This window comes from Passer montanus, unplaced genomic scaffold (genome assembly GCF_014805655.1).
Source record: "Passer montanus isolate IOZ18808 unplaced genomic scaffold, ASM1480565v1 scaffold8, whole genome shotgun sequence".
Taxonomy (NCBI): domain Eukaryota; kingdom Metazoa; phylum Chordata; class Aves; order Passeriformes; family Passeridae; genus Passer; species Passer montanus.
The window spans coordinates 16,211,355-16,229,196 of NW_024373256.1; the positions used below are offsets into that span (position 1 = coordinate 16,211,355).

At 46.1% G+C, this 17,842-nt stretch overlaps 1 pseudogene; it reads right to left on the reverse strand.

Annotated features, from left to right (window-relative positions):
* Nucleotides 1-10: 10 nt before the first annotated feature.
* On the reverse strand, nucleotides 11-17,134 carry LOC120512994 (annotated as a pseudogene).
* Nucleotides 17,135-17,842: the final 708 nt, after the last annotated feature.

Sequence of the window (17,842 nt, forward strand, 5' to 3'; positions counted from 1 at the left end):
AGGAGCTGTGACATCCTGCCCAAGGCTGCCCATGTAGAAAGATAAGAGGTACAGACACCTCTTATCCCTGGGAGGGGTAGTACAGTAGCAAGAGCTCAGTTTAATGCCTTTTGTGGGCAACATTCCGGAATGTTCTGTACCACACTGGTATTCTGTTATGTTCTTCACAATATTGTAAATAGAATTAAATATTCAAATATTTTAAATAGTTAAAGCTATTTGTAGAAAAAGATAGTAATTCCCCTTGAGTGAGGGATATTCTTTATGTGGAGAAGTCATACGCTCACTTGTGTGTTTCTAGTGAGTGCATAAAACACCTTTCATGTGCCAGACTGCCTTGGCTGACAGAGGAGGGAGCTCCAGCTACTGACATTGCAAATCTGGGTGAGCTGGACACAGTGACCTCTCAGCCAGGATGTTGTGTGTGTGGCATTCATCCCTGAACTTCCAGGCTGTGATGCTCTCAGAGCCTCTTGGCCAGCTCTCACTCCTACAGTAACTTCTGTGTTTGGCCATTTACAGTTCAGAACTCTCCTCTGAAGTATGTACAATTTGGGTGGGATCTGCACAGTGTGGGAATGTGGCAATGTCCTTGATAGCACATTGGCAATGAAGTACTGTTTTTCCTTTGAGCTGCAGCCAACAGTAGACTGCAGTACAACTCCAGTTTCCAACTGTGTGTGTTACCTCATGGCTTTCCCCAAAACTGCTGGTTTGTAGCTAAACACTTGGTATAGAATGTTATCAGAGTTGCTGCTTCAGTTTGGGAAGGAAAATTATGGTGTCCATAGCGAGCTTAGCTTAGGAAGTGGTTAAAAGAGAACTAGCATGCTTTCATGACTCATGTGTGGTTCTAGGCATATGTGTTGCTTAGTTCCTAAATAGGTCACCATGTCTGTCCTGTACAAGACCTCACGGCTCTAGTGAACTGCCCAGCTGCAGTGTGTCATCACTCCTGATCCCCATGTGTGCCAATTAACCCAGATCATGCATGTGTTACCCTGTGAAGACTGCTGGCTACTGTGCAAAACCTTTTAAGCAAGCACGGTCTGATACTGTCCCTCTGCTGCATCACTGCATCGCATCCTACATTGCACTCTCAATGAGGAAGATTAATGTCCTCTCTGTTGGTGTTTTAAGCAGCATTACTGTGAGTTTTTTTTAATTATTTATACAGGCTAATCAGACTTGGAATATCCAAAGTACATTCCTAGGGCTTGTCTAGTGAGAGAAGATACATAAAGTAGTGATGTGTGGAGACAATTATTTAAGCACTAAATGAGTAACTGCTGCAGTATGTTCCCTGGAAGGCTGTCAGAGTTGCTTATGTACAATATGGTCACACTGGTGTATGGATGCCCAAGTGTCTTGGCTGTCTGGGTGATTGTGTGGTGGAGTTGGCCACCCAGCGATTTGTCCAAGGCCCTGATGTGTCTCCTGTTGAATTTCAGCTTGAAGCTCTGCTGATACCATGTATCACTTCACTTTGAAAAAGGTGATGGATTAAATGTCAATCGAGGCTGGAATTTTCCATTGTTTCTTAAGGAGCAAAGACAGATCACAACATCCTGACATGGGGAGATTTGGTCACATGTAAGCTGTTTCTGTCATTACTGGTTATCAGCTGTGCAAGGAGTGGACTGGGTAACAATTCATTGCTGACCAAAAACTGATGCCTAGAAGCCTCCCAGCAGGCTAAGCTGGCTGCCTAGGCTATGCCCAGTCACCACTCCTCCCTCTGAACGTAGTTGGTGAGCAGGAATAGGCTACTCACCAATTTAAATTAAAGAGATTTAAATTATTGGGCTAAATTAGTAGCCCTGATTATTTTTGTAGTTTTACCTTGCTTCTGGGAATTAAGACACTCTCATCTTGAATTGGCTTTCCCTTTTTTTCAAGTTCCTTATATTGCTAGCAGGACAACCTCTTCCTCAAGCAGATCAAAATACTCTCCGTAGCCAAGCGAGAATGCAGGAATTTGCTTTACTTATCAGCCTCTCTAGGTCCAGCTGCCTTCTAATTCTTACCCACTGCTTTCCTCCTCCCTCCTACATATACAAATATTTGAAATAGTAGCTGTGCTGCCTTTGGCTTCTCCGTGACCACTCCTCTGCTGCTGCTTGGGTGTGTGCTATGTGCCACTTAAGACAAAACCACGGATTGCTCTGTGTCCAAGTGTATCAAGCACAGGGGCCTGTTGAAGTAATGGGAACTTATCATTATGCCAGGTTCTTCATGAAGATCATAAAGATAATGGCTTTTTCTGCACTGTCTTGTCCCATAGACTTGCATAAATGTGTGCTCTACTGTGCCAATGTTTAATGTCCTGGCTGCTGGGAGCATGCACTTGGGCATGAAGGGCAACACAAGTCCAAGTGTGAGCTGCCTGAACTAATGTCCACTTTCAGGCTTTAGTCTGTATTTTATGAGTATCAATCCACTGTGTCTTTGGCAAGAACAATGTTCTGCCAGAGAATATGTGCAGCTTAAATGTTAAGGCCCAGATTGTGTTAGGCTGGGGACAGTGTAAGGGGTGGGGGTTTCAGTTACCCAAAATCATGATCAGTGCAACTGTACAAAAGTTAAAAAAAACCCCACCTGATTGTTTCCTTCCATTTCTTGCAGCATGTTGACCTCTGTGAATGCCACCCTTTCATTTCCATGACAAACTCAATCAAAGTATGAGAGCCATGTAATTTCCCTTCTAAAAGCTCAGAGCTGAGCTCTGGTATCCCAGCTGCAGGTGTCCAGCAAAAATGGGGAAGACAGGCAAAGTGAAGGTGGCTTCCTGGTCATCAGGGGACCATTACTGAAAAAAGCTGAGTTAAGAGTAAGCTATCATGTACCCAGAAGAGGTGAGCAGGTACTGTTCAAGGAAGGGTCATCATCTCCCTCCCTACTCTTACATCAGCTTTGAGCTTTATCCATCTGAGCTGAAAGATAGGAGCAGCCTGTCCAGAAGAACTCTGCCTCTGAGAGGCTGCAGAAGAGTCCTCCCACTTTGAAGATAGTCTTTGTGCAAGAGAGCCAAAGGTCACCAGGATGTCCCCACATCTTCAGATTCTGTGAGAGGGCTTTTGTAAGCAAGTGCAAGGATCTTTGCTAGATGGTTTCTATAAAACCCTCTCTAGCCAACAGAAGTTCTCCATAGAGGCAGTGAACACAAGAGAGGGAGAGGAATGCTTCCCAGTGACACCCAGCAGAACAGGCAGTGAAGCTTTGGTGCTACACCAGTGAGAATCTTGTTAACCATTGGCAGACTTTAAGGAAAGTATGTCACAACTCTTGTTCAAAACAGAAGAGTGATGTTTCTTTTCTAGTAATTTGGAGGTAGATTGTGGGATGTCAAAGAGGAGTGTCTGGCTTTTGAGCGAGCTTCTCCCATGAAGGACTAAGTACAGGACTTTGAGTGGTTATCCCAGCACTTGTTACAGCACCAACCCCCTTTGTGTTTAGCTGCTGCATCACATGGCATAAACTAAGAAATGTGATGGCTTCAGCAGGCCAGGCTGAAGTCACTGCTTTTAAGCCAGGGTATTAACACACAAATCGGTTCTGAACACATATTTTTTTCTTCTGTTTGCAAGGCTTCAACATTAGTTTACAGCCCTGCTGCATGTGGTTTTTCATAATTACAACTGGAAATTCATCAGGGGATTTTTCCTCTGAAAAACTGCAAGTGCAGGATTTCAGCACTGAAGAGTAGTGCAGTAAGTGGAGGCCTAAGGATATTTTGAAGCCACAGTCTAACAGGAGCCTGATTTGCCAGGTGTGTTAAAATACTGATGAGGCCTTACATGGAGTACTGTGTGCAGTTGTGGCCTCCCTAGTACAAGACAGATGTGATTTAGAGAATGCAGTGATGGGCCACAAAAGTGATAAAGGGACTAGAGCATCTGTCACAGGAGATGGGGCTGAGAGAGCTGGGGTGCTCAAGAAGGTTCTGGGAGTACCTGCTGGGAGGAAGCAAGGATGAGGGGGCGAGACTCTTATTTTGGACATGAGGGAATTAGCACAAGAGAAACCACACAGAATTCCATCTGAACACAAGGATGTACATTTTTCCTGTGACAGGTCAGACACTGGGACAGGTGGCCCAGAGATGCTGCAGAGTCTCCATCCATGGAGATGTTCAAACCCTGTTTGCTCTGTGCTCTGCCTTCTGCTCCATGTTGATTCTTTAGGGTTATTTGTTTACTAAGCAGACATGTCAGGCTTGCAGAGCCAGTGACTTCAAACTGTGGCTGTGAAACCTGCTCATCAGGAAACCAGGGCAGCAGTAATATGTCATCCAGATGTAGGAGTGTAGCCACAATACACCCAGCTACAGTTGAGAACTCACAGTAGCAAAGGAGTAAGTGATGCCCAGCCAGATGGTAGAGACCAGCAGGGGCACAGATGTGAATGCCAGGAGAGTGAAGACTGGCAGAGTCAGCATGCCACAGACAACAGGAAGGACACCTCTCAGTCCAGCATAGTCGTGGTGAAGGGAATGAATGCAAAGCCTCTTCCAGGGGCCCCTGCTTCCCATGGGTCCTAGTGGCACACGGGGCTATGCAAAGTGGGCTGGCGGGAGTGGCAGTGACACGGCATTTCCTGGCTGTTGGCAGTGTAGCAGACCAACTGTTCTACCTCTTGCATACCTCTGAACTGAGACTGAAGTGTTACTAGGTGTCCGGTACTCAAGTGAAACCCCAGGTTTTAATAAAGGGGAAGGGAAAACATCATTATACCATCATAATTATGGAAATAAGGAACGGAAGCTATTTGACAAAACAGGGCCTGATTGCATGCAGATTGTCTTTTCCCATCTACTTGCAAAGCTTATCCCAGTCCTTTCTGTTTCTGTCTCAGACTTCCCAAAATACACAGCCATATACCATGGGTTGATGCTACTGTAGTACAATTACAGGACAGAGGTAAAAACCAGTGAATGTAACTTGTAATTTAAGTCAGGTTAAGGTTCATCTTGCAGTTTGCAAGGATATAAAGGACTCCTTGTTCAGCGACAACAGGTGAAATTCTGTTTGAGGGGGCTGTAGCAGACATTTAAAAAAATCAGGAATCAGTTATCAGCGAGTGCTTCATGTTTTGAGTACTCACAATTAATATGCCAACTGCTGCAGAGAGAATGAGGGAGCTTTCATATACTTCCCCAGAAATGTAAGTGGCTGCCTGCTGATTTTAACCAGAGTATTTATCCTGGATAAACTTGCTAAAAATAAAATGAAGCCAAGAAAATAAAATAATTAGTATTCTTGATCTGGTTATTTTGATAGAAAGTAAGTTTGAGCACAAGCATATGGGCAGGAAGGGTTTGAATGAGAGGACTTGTAAACAAGCTTGATTCTGTCTGGTTTGTAGTGCCAAGCCTTTGATGGTTTACTTTCTTTTTAATCAATGTCCACCACAGAGGAGCTGGTATTTTCAGACATTTTCAAGACACTTCTGCAAGTGCAGAGTGAAACTGCAGGTTAAAGTGGAGCGTGTATTTCCTATATCAGCACAGCTCACAGCAGCAGTGTGCCGTTGCATGTCCATACTACATGGGTGAAGTTTTGACATCCTTTTTTAAGAGGCAAAAATAAAAGCCTTATCAGTTCAAGGGGATGAATGCTGAGGGGCAGGACCATGGTTTAAAAATAATCTAGCAGCAAGAAAAATTTATATTGAACATCTGCATTTAAGAAATACTAGGAAGTGTACAGGAAATTCCTTTTAGAAGATCTGGTTACATAAAAAAAATAAAATAAACAAAACAAAAAAAAAAACCCCACAACACCAAAACAACCAGCAACACCAAAAAAACCTTGTCAAAACCAGCCTTTCGGTTTTATTAGGGACATGCAGAAATTTCATTAAACTTCCTCAAATTTTTTATCGACTTCACAGTCTTTCAGTAACCAGCTTTCACAGAGGTTTATTTAAAGAACTTGTATCTACTTAAATTTGATTTGGCTATCTATATGGCTGCTTCCCATCAGTTGTCATGCTGATGACATTTCTTCCCTCCTGATTTCACAGTGGCCTTTTTCAAATCACTAATGAAATACTACCAAAATAATGTTATTTATTTTTATTTATTTTACTGCAGGCCTTACCTAATACAAAAGTTCATTCTCATAATGTGACCGAAGCTGCTACATCATCCACAAAGGGCAACAAAGCAGCAAAAGAAGTCTGTGGCAGAGCCCCAGAACAGAAGCAGGAGTCTCAATTTAGATAGTCAGGTTGCTTCTTTCTTTTAAGCAAAAGCAGGAATTAAAAAGGAAGTCTGAAGCTTTCACCAGATTCAAAGGCTTCCTCTTCTACAAACCCAGGCTGGGCAAGCCCAGTTATATTCCAGACACAGCAGAATGCACCCGCTGCAGGACAGAGCTGCCCCAAGGCTGTGGTGTTGACACCCCACCCAACTCAGGAGACACCCACTTTACTGGTCTATCACAAAGGTGAAAAGTCTATGGGCTGTTTTTTAAATGGAATATTTCTTCCCCTTCTCCCAAATCCTTCTGATCCTCCTTTGGCAGTGCTTGAAGCTTTAAATATTGAATGAATCATTTTCCTTCAAGATATTTTTGCAGTCTTCCAGAAGCTTCTCTCATCTATGAAGGGAAAGAAAGGTCTAAGAACTCTCAAACCTTTAGGTGTCAAAGGCATGTTTCTTCACATTTCACAAGTGGAAGGAAGAAGCCTATTACCCCTGTATTTCCTAGTCACTCCAAAACAGAGGCCTGCAAGGCGCTGTCGACTCATGTCAGTCAGTGGGCCACAGCCATAGAACAGTACCTGGTGTCTGCCACCAAGGGGAAGATGCAGTTTTAGGAGAACATGATGGTGAGGACCAGGAGCCAGTAGGGAAGGGGAAGGTCCTGAATCTGCTGCAAAGACAAGATGTGCCCTCACTCCCCAAGAAAATAGCCCAGCTTGACACCAGTGTCACTTTCTGCAAGCCACTGAAGGGCACAAGAGATTTAAGAAGTAATGGCAGGTTAAAGGGAAATAAAAGGCAGTTCATATACCTCTAAGTCAAATTTGAGATGTACTCTAAAACATTCCTTCTGTAGCACTATCCAGTAAAAAAAAACAAAAAAAGCTTTCTTATTTTCATAAATGTTCTGGCTGCAAGAGACTATTTTGAGCAGGCTCTGTTAAGAATCCACTGCACATCCTTAAGTGAAACACAGCAGAAAGGTGCAGTATAAACAGGAGTCACAACACAACTACAGAAACCATTTGAGAGTACTGTCATGAGAAAGAAGCCATCTAATAGATTAAGGTGCATAAAAATTGCAGACCAAAGTTGCTCGTAATGCTTGTTCCTAGATACAATGCAAGGAGTCATTGAAGATAAGGGCTGGCAAGAGACTGCCCAGATTAGCTATTTCCTATCCTAGATCCTGTGAACCAGAAAGCAATTCAGAGGGAGGCTACCAGCTAGCACAGAATGCTCCTCTGAGCCACCTACCGTGAAAAGTAACTGGCTCAGAAAGCTACTGCCATTCTGAATACTACCTGAGCTCTCTGGAAGGCTCTAGGCAGGGAACTCTCCGCTGCTGGCTCAGAGATGCGATCTCTTCAGCACTGCTCTGCAGGGTTGAACCAAGGGGTGCAAATGCCCTCTTCTGGCCAGGACTGGCTCCTGTTGCTGCAGCCTTCCCTACAGTCTGGTGGCAGTGCTCCTCCATCTGGGATTTCCAGGACAGACATGATAAAAAACCATGTATCACTTTTTTGGTTTCTTGCTGCGTAACACCATCCAAGCCCAGCTACCCACTTTATCAAATACACTGTGAGGGCAGAAACAAACCCCAGCACACAGAGCAAGCTCCCTGGGAAAAACAAGAGGTGTTGGAAATTCCTGGGAGTGGGACACACTGAATGACAAAACCCACTGCATGTCAAATGCTGAATTCTCCATGACTCCTAAGGCTGGATTCTCTTAAAACAGAGTAGGACCCTTCACATTGCACCACCCTGTCACAATCCCTGAGCTCTGCCCACTGAGCTTCCATGGCTGCAGGACTGCCTGGGGCCAGTAAGGCTAAAGCCACCAGAGTCTCAGGCAGAGCTCAGCTGGCCTGTGGCTAGAATGCTCCTGACCTGCAGTAGAACTGTGCAATAAAACCAAGATAAAAGCAAAGGGAATCCCAAGATAAAAGCATTGGGAAACTTCCCTGGTCCCCAGAACAGGGGAGGCATATCACAGCTGTAAAGTGAACCAGGCTGTGCCTCTTCATTGGTGTGACCTGCTGCAGTTACCCCAGCATCTGGTCTGTGAGCACAAGCAGCTCCAGAGTAGTGAGTCTGGTTATGCTGCCTACGCCAAAATAAGTTTTACAGTGGTCATCTGCTGCAGATATCCTTCTCAGAAGGAGTTCTGTACACTTTTTTTTTTTTCCAAAGAGCCAAAACAGCTTCTGAGATGAATGCTCACTTTGTCTGATGTATTGACCCCTTCACTGACAGGAGTATTGACACAGAAGTATTGACAGAAGTCACTGTGCTGTACTTGCAAATGCTGCCTGAGCACAAAACTAAATGTCAGACAGGATGTGACACCCCATGCCCACCACAACTTTCTCTCAGAGACCTGTAATCAGAGGACACTAATCAGTTTCAACTTCTGCAAGAGATTAATCTCTTTTCTGTGGATGATGGCTTATCCTGCCTTGTTTTGTAAACAACGCTTTTCTATAATCACTGAGGCAAGTTTCCCTAACATCACCATTCCAGTAGACTACTCATGTGCTGTTTAACCCTTTCCTTCCACTTGAGACAGATCTTGTCTCACTGCACCACAAAGAGGAGAGAAGCTCAAATCTTCTAAAGATACAAGCCCTAGAACAGATTTACACTAAGAAATGTGCAATTCAGGTTCTTCTCACAGTAATATAAACATGTGATTTCAATCAGCCATGTGCAAGACATCTTCTGCTGGGACAAGTACAGACACTGCTGCAGAATCAGCAGGTTCTGTTGGCCACAGTACAGAGTAACAAACACATTTCATTCCTGTCTCTTTCACTCTAAAGTTTATTCCATGGGAGTACTCCTATATTAAGAACTGACTGTCTGTCACTGCAGATGTTAAAATATGTCAAGAAAACAAAACTGTCAGGCTGACACTAGACAGAGCAGGTTTTCTGGCATCAGTGCAGAAAACAACACTCATTGCACACAGAAAGCAACAGTAAAAACTAGAAAATATGTGCCACTTCCTGCTTACCTCACTACCTCTTTCAGGTTCTTTTAATCATTGGACAAAACAAACTGGCCTGGGTCTAGAAAACACCAAAAGAATTCACCTCCCCAGAGTGACCACTGCATTCCAAACTTTGTCTCAAACTGCTGGGTGAAGAAGAAATTCAGGACATTCCCAAGACGGGAGAAAGACAGAGTCAATCCAAATGTCAGTGCCAGCTCCTTCCCCTTGAACCAGAAAGTTGTGATAACGATTTTGCACAACCTACACAAGAGAAAAATCCTCTCTTGAACAGACAAGCTTGACCAACAGCATGGTGCAGAAGCAACATCTCTGTCAAGCTGGAGAGCTCAGACTGCAAGTTATTCTATGCATACCAAGAGGAGGCATGTTGCCAGAGAAGGTATGTGCTAGCCTCACAGTCCATTAAAAAATGTACTAAATCATGCAGGGGCATGGGAGGTGAAGTCATCTGTCCTATAAGACAAGCAAAAATAATTTCAAAGGCAGAGAAATCACGTCAGTGCCCACCCTTTTGAGAGAAAGAGTGTCCTTTGAGAGATGGACAAACTTGTTAGAGGGGAAGACTTAAACATTTCAGCATGCATTAAGTCAAGGAGCAGTAATCTGCCAACAACACAAGTCACTGGGGAAGAGCAGGTGAAGCCAACTGGTAAGACAAGGTTCTAGAAGGCAAAAATATATCATGACCCTTTTGTGAGATGTAAATATGAAAATATATGAATGTGAATTCGTTACTACTAAGTGACCCATTCCCAGAACCAAAGAGCCATTAACATCATTGGGAGGAGGTATGGCAAGCCCTTGAAGTGTAAGCCTAAAGCAAAGATGGGGGATCCCAGCACAGTGAGAAAAGAGAAAGCAAAAACACCAGCTAGGAAGAAACAGAAAAAAATGCACAAACCTCAACAGACATGCTTAACTCAGGACAAAGGCATTCTGTGTTAAAAAGCTAAACAACCTCAAAACACACCAATAAACCTCATCAGTTTACTCTCCGCTTTCAATTTTGTAAAGACTGGTCTCTTTATAAAATGACTTGGCAATCATCAAAATAATGATATTATCAATGGTGGGAGGTTAGAGGGGCAGGTAAGTGGCAGGGGACTCACAAGAGAACTCTGAACTCTGTAGTCTCTGACTGCGTCCTGAGCTCCATTCCAGGCTATGACCTAGAAAACATGATCGCTGTGCCTCTCTCTCCTAAGACATTTACCTCTGTGATACCGAGTGAGAGGGACTAATCTGATTTTTATTTATGGCTCAATATATGTTACACATTATATGAAAGATTCCTCTAAGGGCTGTACATGTGGTGGCAGTCCTGTCCCCGGAAAGGCTTTGCCCGGCAGCCAGTCTGGGCAGGGGAAGCTTCCACGATCGGGCTGTGAGCCACATCCCCCTCCCCCACACTTGCCGGTGGGACAAATGCCCGGGTGCCTGGGAAGAATGCTCAGGAAATCGGGCTATGGGAGGAGCTTTAGCAGATAAAAGCAGTTGACTGCGACTCAACGAGTTCCATTATTCTATGGGTTTCTTGGAGGAAGCGGGAGCTCATCTGTAGGGTCGGTTTGGCTCCCTCCCCCGCTCGGTTTTTCATCCTGGTGGTCCTGCTTCCCTGTCCACACCTGCTTTTGCCCTGCTTCACCATTTCCATGAACCAGATCATCGCCACGACGACCTCGTGCTCCGCTGCCTCCCCAGTGGAGCAGGAGCCGCCGCAGCCAGCCGCCCCCGCCGTGTTTCCTGGGCGCAGCAGCGGCTGCCGCCGCTTGCACCCGGCTGCGAGCATACCCGCCGCAGTGCCAAGCCGTGGCGACCAGCCCGTAGCCAGCTTGCACCCAGCCATTCACAAGAGCTGCGCAAGCCTCGCTGCGGCTTGCAGCCGACACCGGAGGCACGCTGCCGCTTTGAAAGCCGCGCCGAGCCTCCACTAGAGCCACGCAACTCGCCGTGCCTTGCAACACGCAACACCAATTGCCATGCTGCTGCTGACAGAGCGCTGGGGTTCTTACGGTAACACTGTCCCTGTCTTCTGTTTCTTTCTCTGTCTCTCTTTTTCCCTCTCTGCTCGCATTTCTATCCTCTTCGGTAGGAACTCTCCTTTACCAACAAACGGTTCTCAGATATAATATTGTCCCATTTGCACTTTATTTAAGTCTGAGAAATCTATGGAAAAGAATCACCCCCGACTCCCTCTTTAACAGCGTGTCTTGGTTTGAAAAGACAGGTGTCTGCTAAGGAAGGCAGGAGCCTCTCTTGAAATGGAAAATGTCAACCCCCTTCCTCCAAATAATTTTTAAGTTAAGGGCTTTCAGACAAAGATATGGGAGTAGGAATAACAGGTCTGTATTAGGAAAAATAAAAATGCAGTAATACAAAAATACACTGACAGAGTCAGAACAGGACCTGACACCCCTGTGGGTCAGGGTGGTGGCAGCAGTCCCATTCCACGGTGGCTCAGCCATCCTGCAGTGCCAGCGGTGGTTCTGTTGAAGCAGTGATCCTGGAGAAGGGTGGAGTTTTCCTCTGAAGGTCCAGGGGTGGTATAGATGGACCTGGTCTTCTTCTGGGGATGGCTGTGGTGTTCCAAATCTCAGAGTATATCCAGGTAGGAATGCTTGGCTCCTCCCCTGGGCGGAGCATCTCCCAATAGGATGTTGGACTTTTATCAGCCACGCATTGACACTCAATGTCCCCATTAACAGAAGAGATCTCTTGGAGGGAGGGAGGGTCTGGAAGAGAAAAAAAAAACTGCCCCCCCCCCCCCCACCCCGGTTTAACAGGTGGCCCAATTAACAGAAGATAACTGCCCCACCTCTGACAGATGGCAATAGAATACACGCCCCCAGCCACATCTTGCATTTGAAACCTAAGACACAGCAGAAAGAGATACACAAAGTTTGCATTTGCTGGGACTGCTGGGTTTTAGCTTTTAGCAAACACCAGAGCAAATGCCACAGCTGGGAGCAGAATCCTGCTTTGTCAGTTTGTCCCATCAAAAACATGTAATAGTAGTCTCTGTCACGTCTGTGGCAGCAAAAAGTGTGATTACTGCCGTGCTGTGTCAATTCAGGGTAAGTCAGTGGTCAAAGGGTGAATGTCTCAGTTGCTCAGCTGACCATCACACCCACACACAAAATTATCCTTATCCTTCACACCTCTGTGGTGTTACTACAGTGGAATCTTTAATCATCCCTTTGAATTATTTGAACGCGTTGAAAGGGCAGCCTAACATTCCACTTCAATACAAGAATTGATTGAATTGAATCCCAGAACTGACAGCAATTTCCCAGTGTATCAATCAGGAATCCAGCCAGAATAACCACTACCGCATTTCTGGAGAAAACCAGAACAAAAATGTGCATCTCACTGCCTGGAAGCAACTACCAAAACACCCACTCCTAAAGCTAGAGCAAAGTGACTCACGTTCAAGCATAGATTGCATACAGCAGGTTTTACTGAGCTGGGGTCATTCACAAGCCTTCCACACAGTCCACTGTGCCATTACACCTGATGCTGTTATGGTGAGTTCCATCGAGGTTAAGTTCTGTACAAGTCACAAAGCATTTGTGAGGTGTAGATACAGACAAAAACTCATGTATGCCTTTAAACATGAAGTTCTTCCCTGCTAGATTTCTGTTTCTTCTGCTCAGTTCCCACTTCCATGACCAGTCAGCCATTAGGGGGCTTGTGTCTTCTCCCCGAAAGCCAGCCCTTGTCAAATGGGAAATGACTGGCCACTGGCACAGCATAGCTTCCCTTTCCCTTCTTGTGGCAGTGGCAGCAGGAGCTCAGCACTTTTATACACATTTCAGTCCAGAAGCAAAGCCAGGAGGCTGCACCATCAGCTTTATCTGATCCCTTAGTTTCTTGGCTATAGTTCATCTTGATCTGACTCCTCATTCCATAGTATAAAGTCTTAAGCAACATGTACATATGAAACTTAGCATTAGTCTGCATTAATTCATAGTTCTAAAGCATTTGCTGAAGAATAGGAAACTGGTAGACCTGGCATGATTTAACAACATTAACTGCTGTTGTGGTTTGACACTGGCCAAATGCCAGGCACCCATGAAAGTCGCTCACTCACCCTCCCCTGCCCCAGCTGGGCAGAGGAGAGAAAAATGTAATGGAGTCTTCATGAGTTGAGATAAGGACCGGGGAAAAAAACACTCCAAAGGCAAAACAGGCTCAACTTAGAAGTACAAATTTAATTTATTACTTACAAAATCAGATGAGGAGAATGAGAAGTAAATTAAGTCCTTAAAAACACCTTTTCCCCCCAACCCCTCCCTCCTTCCCACCGACAGTGCAGGGAAACAGGGCTGGGAGGTTTGGTCAGTTCATCACCCGAGGTTTTCTTCCCCTGCAATGCCATGGGGTCCCTCCCACAGGAGACAGTTCTCCGTGAACTTTCCAGTGTGGTTCCAATCTCACAAGCAGCAGCTCCCTGAGACCTGCTGCAACATGAGCCCCTCCCACAGGCAAGCAGTGCTCCCCAAACTGCTGCAGCATAGGTCACTCTTCCAGGGGGTGCAGCCCTCCAGGGACAGGCTGCTCACAGCCTCCTCCAGTACCCAGCTGCTCTGGCCTGGGCACCTCCTGCACAGGCTGCGGGTGGATCTCTGCATCCATGTGGATCCCCATGGCCTGCGGGTGGATCTCTGCATCCCCCTGGATCCCCATGGGCTGTGGGTGGATCTCTGCATCCCCATGGACCCCCACAGGCTGCAGGTGGATCTCTGCATCCCCCCTGGATTCCCACGGGCTGCAGGAGGACAGCCTGCTTCACCACGGTCATCACCACGGCCTGCAGAAGAATCTCAGCTCCAGCACCTGGAGCACCTCCTCCCCCCTCCTTCTTCACTGACCTTGGTGTTCCCCTCACATGTTCTCACCTCCTCCTCTTTGGCTAGAAAAAACCATGCCCCACATTGTTTTGATTTTTTCTTAAATTATCACAGTTTCTTAAGTTATCACAGAGGCATTACCATCATCTCACATGGCCCAGCCTTGGCATGTCCATCTTCAGAGTCATCAGGGATTGGCTCTGCTGGGCATGGTGGAAGCTTCCAGCAGAAGCCATCTCTGTGGCTCCCCCACTACCAAAAAAATATGCCGTGCAAAACCAACACAGCTACTGAAAAGCAAGATCTCCTCAACACCACATGATCAGGAAACCCCCCCCCAAAGAATCTTCCAGCTACTGAAAATCCATCTGCATTAAAAGATGAGTTCTAGGTCTTCACACCAGCAGGCACAAGCTAAACATCTCAAATAAGCACAAGAGAAATATTATATTAATTAGGTGTGTTTTTTTATATGGTCCTTGTACTCACAACACTGCAGATCTGCTGCAGCAGAAATATCTGAGGATGCGGGGAAGCAGCTCTCTAGAATGAAGTGTTTCAGTGCAAGTCTTCATCTCATCTGCTCCAACTACTGCGGTACCATTGGTGTGAGACAGGGAGAGGCTAAATTCACGAGAGTAAAAATATGTCAAAAGTGTCATCAGATAAAAACTCTGTTTGCACAGTACAAGTAACAGAAAAATATGGTTTTGTTTTGCTACCCTACAAACTTACCTTGGTTACAAAACATGACATAATACTGACCTATTTTTTGGGGGGCAAGCTCATGTTTACAATAACAAACGGCACCTAATTTAGCCTGGAATTCACTGTTTGAATATTAAGGATTGACTGTATTCAAATTAAAAAACAAAACAAAACAACCAACTCGCAAGATCTAGTTATTCTGCCCTGGCTACTGAGACACACAGGGAACAGGATGGTGGCTCTCCACCTACTGACACTGACCTGCCAGAAGACGGCACATGTGAGGCAAATCGTCTCAGGAGACATGGAACTAAATGCAGACATTAAAGGAAAATGAGTCAAGGAAGAATTTGTCAGGTGTTCAGAAATTAAGCTGTGACACTCTGGCATCTCTGCAGAATTCCCAGCAATCTGCTGGGAAGTGGGTTTGAACCTTGAACAATAACATTTTCCATCATCTGAGGCTGTAACTAGTTTTTACAAGACAGAGTCATCCTCCAATCACCCTGCACATCTCTGTCTCTGGGTCAGCAAACATGTGAAGTAATGCCTGCAGTGTCAGGAGGTTTGGATCTGGAGACTGAGAAGAACTTTCCTCACGCCTACCTCCAGTGCCTCTTCTTGACCACTGTCGCCCAGGGCAGGTACTGATGGTCAATGCTACGGGTCTCCTATGTGCAGTGGTGCAAAGTCCTGACTGGCCTTTTTTAGTCTGGAGACGGCGAGCTGACAGCCATTGAGCAAGGGCAGCTGTTACATTCCCAATTATCCTGGCAGCAGAGAAAGCCCAAACCCCTCACGGCTTGCCCTGGCTCATACATCTCCACAGTGGATATGCCTGTAAAAACCCCTCAACCCCAGCATCTGGGAGGTAAGACCCTGGAATATGACTCCAGTAGCGACACCACAGGAAAAGGTTTGGAAACTCCACTGCCAATGCCTCTGTTTTGCTGGTTCAGCCCCTTTTCACATGGCCTGGACAGAGGCCCAGCATGTACCCCCAAAACCAACCCCTGGCACTCACGCCCTGGAGGACACTGGGGATGTCAAAGCAGGGGCCGAAGGTGAAAAGCTAGTTAAAGAGCAGTATGGCAAACCTGTAGGAGGTGGAGATAGAGTGAACCTTCCTCACCCTCCCATCACGTCCTTCCTGTGGGTCCCACCAAGCCCCAGCCAGGCCTTGGGTGCAGGGGGCCCAGCTCAACCTGCAGCCTCCCCCCGCCCTCTATGTTCACTTGCTCCACTGCTGCCACCATGGCTGAGCTGCAGCCCACGGCAGAGCCCCACAGACAGCCTGGGGCCAGGCCTCCCCCAAGCTTTAGCCACAACAGGAAGAGGCTGGGGGATGCTGAGGGGAAAGGAGTTGAAATGGTAAGATAAATTAGAGGAACAGACCTCAGTCAGAGAATTTCATAAGAGAAATAAGACCACCCACATGAAAGGAAGGAATCGGGTGGTAAATACAGAGTGGGAACCGCAGTACAGAAGAAACTGGTTTTAATACATTGTAAAGTGGTCAGGTATCATGGCCGCTCCCTACTGGGATGTGCCCAGTGGGTTGCCAGAGCCAGGATAGCTCAGCGGGAGCTCAGGCCACCTAAGCAAGCTATAGTGATTTTCAGCTCTTAGTGAAGATCAGCTCAGTGATTTCAGGTCGTAGCTTGCTAGGTGCCGCAGCAGCAGACGCAGGGAGAGAGAGGAGAAGGCCGTGTGGGGCTCCGCAGGATTCTTTATTCGGGTGTTCCGCGAAGGTTCCCAGTGACAGCTCTTCTGCCGAACCAGGCAGAATCAGGGGTTTTTATACCCTATAGGGGTTTTGAAAACTGTCCAATAGTAAGGGTCAGGGGAAGTGACCTATGGGCTTACAGGGAGATAAGCAGGGTCCAAAGGAGGAAGAGAGAGGCTGCTAGGGTCCAGTCATGCTGACTTGGCATTTCCTAGCTCAGGCCTCCTGACCGCCAAGGCCTCGCAGGCCCTAGGCCTGCTACAGTCAGGAGTCCAAAATACAATGTTCTGGGGGAAAAGGCATCTCTAGAGGTGTGTTCTGGGAACTGTCTTATATAAGACATGGAGAAGAGCTCTCTGAAGGGAGAAGGGAGCACTGCACAAATGAATCAACAGAAACCAGCTAAGTGTTAATTACACGTTCTTCATTATCACGGGAGCAAACCAATGACAAGGGAAAACAATGCATCCCACACTCCAAGCCCATGTATTATTGAAAGGGCAAGAATATTTCTCTTTCCATTTGAAGAGGATTTCCTAGCCAAATAAGGCATGAAGAGTCATCAATAAGGCAAACCCCTTAATGGCATCTTTGCAGGCCAGTGCACTACCTGGTCTTAATCATGACGGGAAATACATGAGCAAGATTATGACGTGGAAGTCTGTCCCTCAGGACCGGCAGCAGGATTTGCAAACTCAGGAGTTTTTTCCCACTCACTTGTGTCAGTGGATCAAAGATTCACACACAGAAAGAAATATAATGTTAAACAAAAGTTTTTCAACATCTACTGAAAATAGTTCAAGAATAATTTTAGGAGTAACTGACTTGTGAAAAGTCTATTTTTATAAATGCTGTTGCTTTTGACATCACTTCTGCTACCATGCAGTTTTTATTTTGCCCTACCCTATAATTTCCCCTTTCCTTGATCTGCAGGTGTGGAGGATGCTAAAACAGCATTATTGTCTTATGTTAGGAGGATGCTTCATGCTGCCAACCCATGTCCTTACCTGGCTGTGCTAGGCAGACAGAGCCCCCACTCACCTGCTCACGCATCCCAGTGGGATGGAGAAGATAACTGGAAGGGTGTCTTAGGTTGCAAATGCAAATTGTGGCTGGGGGGCGTGTATTTTCTTTATCTCTTCCAGACCCACCCTCCCTCCAAGAGATCTCTTCTGTTAATGGGGACATTGAGTGTCAATGCGTGGCTGATAAAAGTCCAACATCCTATTGGGAGATGCTCCGCCCAGGGGAGGAGCCAAGCATTCCTACCTGGATATACTCTGAGATTTGGAACACCACAGCCATCCCCAGAAGAAGACCAGGTCCATCTAT